This window comes from Arabidopsis lyrata, assembly GCF_000004255.2.
Source record: "Arabidopsis lyrata subsp. lyrata unplaced genomic scaffold ARALYscaffold_8, whole genome shotgun sequence".
Taxonomy (NCBI): Eukaryota; Viridiplantae; Streptophyta; class Magnoliopsida; order Brassicales; family Brassicaceae; genus Arabidopsis; species Arabidopsis lyrata.
This window is the reverse complement of record NW_003302548.1, coordinates 9,824,981-9,832,017: the sequence shown is the minus strand read 5'-3', so window position 1 is coordinate 9,832,017 and position 7,037 is coordinate 9,824,981. Positions and strand designations below refer to the sequence as shown.

General features: G+C 40.2%; 1 long non-coding RNA gene across 1 annotated transcript; it reads right to left on the bottom strand.

Moving 5' to 3' along the window:
• Nucleotides 1-5,108: 5,108 nt before the first annotated feature.
• On the bottom strand, nucleotides 5,109-6,104 carry LOC9301644. Its single transcript, XR_002329849.1, has 3 exons — nucleotides 6,037-6,104; nucleotides 5,422-5,506; nucleotides 5,109-5,263 (listed from the first exon to the last, which is right to left on the bottom strand). It is a non-coding gene; the product is annotated as an uncharacterized LOC9301644 (long non-coding RNA).
• Between the last annotated feature and the right edge of the window lie 933 nt (nucleotides 6,105-7,037).

Sequence of the window (7,037 nt, the reverse complement as noted above, 5' to 3'; positions counted from 1 at the left end):
CGATCCAAAGGCATTCTCTTGTAAGTAAAGGTCCCGTAAGGATATGTGAAGGTGGTTTTCTCTTGATCGTTTGGGTGGATAGGGATTTGAAAGAATCCGCTGTAACCATCTAGAAAACAATAGTAAGGGTGGTTTGCTAATCTCTCTAGCATTTGGTCAATAAAAGGTAGTGGGAAATGGTCTTTCCTAGAGGCTGCATTAAGCTTCCTATAGTCGATACACATCCTATGTCCTGTTATGATCCTAGTGGGTATCAGTTCGTCTTTAGAATTTTTAATGACTGTCATACCTCCCTTTTTGGGAACACAATGGACTGGAGATACCCAAGTTTATAGGGTAGATTATACCCGCGTCTAATAGTTTAAGTATCTCCTTTTTTACCACTTCTTTCAGGTTTGGATTTAATCTTCTATGAGGTTCAATGCTAGAGTAGGACTCGTTTTCTAAATGAATTCTATGGGTACATAGATTGGGCGAGATCCCCTTGATATCATCTAGTGAATATCCTATAGCTCTCTTATATTTTTTCAATTCAGTTAACAGCAGATTGACTTGATCAGTGTTCAGCTCATCACTGACAATTACAGGGTAAGTAGAATTCTGTCCGAGGACAGCGTACCTTAGCCCTTTTGGCAGCAGTTTCAGGTCCACCTTGGGTGCCTTGAGTTCAGACCAGTCATCAGATGCTGTGACAGAGCCATCAGAGGGAAGGATGTGATCGAGTATTTTGGTCGAGTAGACTGGATGGACTGTCTGACGAGTGACGTGATCGAGTATATCCTCCTTCTTTACCTTTCCAACCAAATCTTCATACTCCTCTGGATTCTCAGCTTCTTTATACATGTCTAACATCTTCTGGTACCCCAAAGTTTCTATGTGTAAGTCTCCTTCCTTGTTATCCCTTGTCAGAGCACTCTGTAGATGGTCTTCTTCTGCTAGTTCTTCTAGTAATTCGTCAGCTAACATATCCATCTCTTCAATCCAGAAAACCTTTCCTTCAATTGTAGGCTTCTTCATGGTGTTGGTGATATCAAAGGTCATCTTGAGATCTTTTCCAAGGTTAAGATCGATTTTCCCCTTCTTGACGTCAATTATAGCTCCAGCTGTAGCTAAAAACGGCCTTCCAAATATTAGGGGGTCCTTGGGCTCTTCATCCATCTCCAAAACCACGAAGTCTGTCGGTACTTCGACTCTGCCTATCATGACTGGTAAGTCTTCTAGCAGACCATGAGGTATTCTGATGGACCTGTCAGCCAGAATCAAGGATATGTTGCAGGATTTGTACTTGCTGAAACCAAGTCTCTTTGCCACAGAGAGAGGCATGAGACTCACAGATGCACCTAGATCACAGAGGCATTTGCTGAAGGCTAAAGGACCTAGAGTGCAAGGTAGAGTAAAAGAACCAGGATCTCCCAATTTCTTGGGTATGATATCTTCTGGATGATTGCACTACACTCGTGACTTAATACCACCATTCCTTGGACTTCTCTGATTCTCTCAGTAATCATATCCTTCACGTATTTATGGGAGTCTGGTATTAGCGCGAGACAGTCAACAAGAGGTATAGTGACTTCAAGATCTTTGAGTTGTTTTTCCAGGAGAGTCTTGTACTTCTGTATCAGAACCTTCTTAAACCGACCAGGAAATGGGAGTGGAGGCTTGTAGGGTGGGGGAACGAAGACGTTTTCCTTGGTTTTGGTAGAAGCTGGTTTTTCAACAGATTCAGATGCTGTAGGAGTTGGTGATCGAAGTGGATGGATCGAGTATAGGCACTGGTGGTCGAGTAGGTGGATCGAGTATGGGCTCCTTTGTTACCTTTTCAGGTGAATCTTCATTCTGACAGAAATCCTCCCATCTTGTACCAACTATCATCCTAAATAAGCCTGTAAATTCTCTCGGGGGTAATGCTTTACCGCTTCTGAGCGTGATAGCATGAGCATACTCCTGTGGATTCTGGATTGATTTACCTGAAAGTCCTGTAACCTTGGGAGCAGAGGTTGATGCAGTTTGGCCTTCCATGTATCTGACCTTTGAGGTCAGTGCCTCTACCTTGATGTTGAGATCGTTATAACTGCAGTCTATCTTGTTGTTCATATCGGCCAGCTTCTTTGCGATCACCATTGAACCTGATGCTTGTCCTTGAAGAAGCTGTTGGAGCATTTGCTTCAGGTCTGAGTCAGGAGTGCTAGAGGTTTGTTGTTGCTATGGTACAAACCCAGGTGGTGGATGTTGTGTTTGATAACCTCCCTGAAACTGTTTCTTAGGAACAAACCCTTGACTTTAGTTGTATGGGACGAATGGTTTGGGTTGGGTCTGCTGTTGTGGAGGGTAGACTTGATCCTGCGGGTTTGCAACATTGGCACTCCTGTAAGACAGATTGGGATTGTTCTGCTTATAGTAGTTGTAGCCCTTGTTGTAGCCTCCTTGGTTTTGCACATAGCTTACTTCTTCTGACTGAAGAGTCTCCCCATCCTGGACTTGGAACGTCTCGTCTTCACAGAGAAAATGGACTTGCTTCTGTTACACAAGGAGTAGCTTGTCCAGCTTGTCATTCATGGCCTTCATGTCCTTGCGGTGCTTCTCCTCTAAGTCTGAACTTCCTCTGATGGTTCTGTCATAATCTTCATTGTAGTTTCTATCAGACTGAGCTAAATTCTCTACCAGCTCCCATCCTTCTTCAAATACCTTGTTCAAGGAAATTCCCGTTAGATGCTGTATCCAGGAGCATCCAGATCTTAGGGAGAACTCCTCTGTAGAGAGTGCTCATGAGTGAGGCTTTGGAGAAACCGTGGTGAGGGCATTGATTCTGATATCCTCTGAAACGCTCCCATGCTTCACAGAAAGTCTCAGCATTCTTCTGAGTGAAGCCAGAAATCTCATTCCGGAGTCTTGCTGTCCTGGAGTTGGAGAAGAATTTAGTCAGGAAGGCTTTCTTGCAGTCATTCCAGGAGGTGATGGAGCCTTGAGGAAGTGATTTTTCCCACTGGTGGGCTTTGTCTCCAAGAGAAAATGGAAACAAACGCAACTTGAAGCCATCCTCACTGACTCCATTGATCTTAGTTAGGCTGTAGAGCCTATCAAACTCGCCCAGATGATCGAGTGGATCCTCCATGGGGAGGCCGTGAAACTTGTTGCCCTGAACCATGGCAATGAGACCACTTTTGATCTCGAAGTTATTGTTCTGTACTGGTGGAGGCACAATGCCATTGCGCTGATTGTCATTGCGTGGAGCATCGCCTGCACCAATGTTATTTGGCAATTCTGGGTTCTGATCGTCGGCCATAACGTCTGTGCCTGTCTGTTCTCTTAACTCACGAGCAATACGGTCGATGTTCTCGTTGAAAAGCAGGTTCTGATGTCCTTTTGATCTAGTATGCATGCAACAGGTATCAGCTCAGCCTGAGCAGAGTAATCAGAGATAGTACCTGAAACACACAAACAGGGAGAAAGACATAGAGTTAATAACCTTGTAAAAAAAAAACGAACTTGATCTTAACGTTTCTAATGATCTCAAATATAGCAAACAAACACCCAAATGGCAACGGCGCTAAATTGATAATAGGATTTTAAGATCAATTATCCTAAAGCACTATCATGTCGTTGTAGTATTTTAGGAGTCAATCCAATCAGGTGTGATGCAAACAAATGAGATATGATCAGAAAGCACTAAGTCAAGCCAATCATGAATTGGTTGTTTTTCTAACAGTTCTAGTGATTGATGCAGAAAACAGTAAATTTGCAGAAATGGACTGCTATACTCGATCACAAGGCTCACTGCCAGAAGGGAGGCTGTGATCGAGTAAACTGGTCCAAAAACAGACAATTATCAAATTTAATAGCAAGTAACAGAGAAGGTGAATGAAGCAGGTAAGCAAACAAATAAATCAATTGGATAAGAAACTCCTAAGGATGGGGTAATCGAATAGTGTGGACTCCATAATCAATTCCGATGGTTAACAATTCTCAATGAAGCTATCCCTAGACAACAGGTTCAACAACAGACTTATTCACTCCCGTGCAACAAATCCTCAAGCAAAGCTAGCCCAGACTAATTCCCATTAACAGTATCTACACTACAAGAAAAATCTACATTATTAGCATGAGAGAAGAGCTATAATAATTCATTAATAGCGTTTTCATAAACGCTGTTTCTGCCCCAGTTATTATAGACCCCCACATACGATAGCGGTTGTCGATATGCTATGAAATGTCGATCTATTATAGTGCTAATCGAATGCTATTATATACTTTATTGTAACACACATTTAATGTTGTATTATATAGTATTGTAGCATTTGTTTTTTGTTTTATAAATTTAATTTGATTTATATATAATTTGCATATTTGATCCCTGTTTTGCAATATTTATTCAATTGGATTTATATAATTTTTTTTTATTGCATAAATTATCAAAAACATTCATTATACAAAACATACATTACCTGTATTACATACAATAAAATAACTAATCTTCATAGCCTAAAGTCTTGGATCATACAAAAGAATAAGCCTTTGTTGTAGAAGCTTTCTTACTTGTAGCGAAGCTACTCTTTTCAGTTGCTCATTTTGCCTTTCCTGATTCGTCAATGACACCTGAAATAACTTACACGAACAAACTAGTTTGCAGAATAAACTCAAAAAATAAGATTAGTTTGCAGAATAAACTCACATTAGATAAAAACAAGAAAAAAAAAATAGACCTACAAAACTCTACAATATAGACATGTATCCCTAACCACCTAATCTTCATAAGTCTAACACTCACAAAGTTCTCTCTTTTATGACGTTCACATCAGAAGTATCAATTACCAAGAAACTAAAAGATCAAAAGCTGAGTTGCAGAGTAAGGAATGTAGAAACATCGAAAAGTATGGTACCATTTGGCACGAGCAGTGACCATGACGGCCATGGGCTGTGCCTCTCTACATGACCCTTCAGTGGCAATCTTGTGAAGGCCGAACAACTCCATCTTAGCTTCAGCACCAATTTCTTCCACTTTCCCGGATCTTTCCAGCAGCTGCAAAGGCTTTCTCAAGTTCACTCCTCTCAATTCCTTCCCAATCATCATCGTCTTCTTCAATAGTCAACTCTGTTTTCTCTTCATTCTATGCTTCAGTTTCACTCTCCTCCACCGTATTACTACTCTCTTCAATCCTAAGCTCCTCAGATTCAGCGACTACGACATCTCTACCACCTTCTTTCCTTTTCGTCGCTGTATTACTACTCTCTTCAACCCTAAGCTCCTCAGATTTAAACTGGAGAACTATGAAGCAGAGATATATACACCATTGTGTTATACCAGAAATGAACATGAAATAAAAGTCATGTTCGCAAGTGGAGTTGCAGTAAAACAAATTAAACACAATTGTATCATACTCAGATCTTAAATTGCATTAGATAAAGAAAAACATAAGCAATCACCTCCAATTCAGCTTCAAGCTCCTCTTCTCATGTCCAGTTGCAATGGGCATTACATCCTCTAACTTCTTCTCCGCAGGAGTCTCTACTCCAAAATGCGAGTCCATGTGAGCCTTAACTTGTTGCCGATGCTGAAGAAAATAAGGGAATCCAAAGAAGAGAAGAAGACAGAAGCTGCAGCAAATAAGGACAACGAAACCCAAGAATCTGAAGAGAGAAGACACAAACAGAATTTCAAATGCTTGACTCCAAATACAACATATACAACTTTCTCTTTAGTGTATGCGGTTCCCTTCACATATTCCCATCAGGAAATCATATGAAAGGAAAAACCTCTTAACACTAAACCAACATTCTGATTCAAAAAATCAAACGCAAAGAGAAGAAAATTCAAAAGAGAAAACGCAGTGAGCTTATGTTAAACACGTTCCATAACACAATTAAGAATCTTTGGATCCAGAAAAACTCAATTGAGGCGTTACATGAGAAACCAAAACACATTCCCTGCTCATACACAAACTTTCATAATTAAGAGTACCTTTTGGTTTTTAAGCTTCCAATTTCCAAATTTTTTTAAGAAAACTAAAAACCCTAAAGTAACCAATTGAGATAGATTACCATTTTGAAAGGAGTATGAAGGCAAAGAAGAAGAGTCATTGAATTTGTGCTTCTCGAAGTAATCCCTCTGGCAGAGTTAGTTAACCAAGAGCTTCGTCATTGGTTTCAAGGAGAAGCCATACCGTTTCACTGCAAAACCGACGAGCACCGAAGAAAAAGAGAGGAAGCGATGATTGGAGTTGACCGCCATTGGAGGAGAATCTAAGCTCTCGTTCGTCACAAATCAAAGAAAGAGAGGGAGATCTGAGATCGGAGAGAGAAGTGGGAAGATTGAATGGTGGAGGAGTAGATCGAAGATAAAGAGGCTGAGGCTGAAGGGTAATGACGGAATCGACGCGAATTGAGGCCGGCGACGAGCTTCATGGTGGAGTCGGAGTCGAAAAGGAAGAGACCTAGCTTTTGATTAGGGAGATTTTTTTTTTTTTGTAAATATTTGTTAGGTTTTGTCGTGAATAGAAGGGAAAGTTTTGTTGGCTTAAAATGTTTTGGATCTGAAACATATGGAGGTTAAGTGAATTTTTTCGTCTAAGTATTGGCGGAATAAGTGATTTCATATTCCCGCTTAGTGATTTTTTATCCTAGCGTTTTCTCGGTGCTATGATATAGTAATCAAAATAAAAAAAATAATCTTTCATAGCAGTTACGAAAAATGAGCTATGCTTAGATGCTATCAATGTGAATATTTCTTGTAGTGCTAACTATGCAGGCAATAAGAACCGACTGTTGTGGAAGTCGAAACTAACACAATCAAGATTTGTCTAGGGTTTTATTTTAGGGATACGATAATCGTGAATTCTCAAAGAACAACAGAAACGATTGATACCAAAGATGGTGTTCTTGATATTATTAATGAAAAGATGATTTTGATCGTACAAGAGTTTTATCGTAAAAGGAAAAGTATTTGTGCTGTGAGAGCTTTGCGTAGTGTAATTTTTAGAGCGATATATCTTGCCTGTCCTTTGCTTGAGCCTTGAGTCTCTTTATATATAGGTGATAAACCG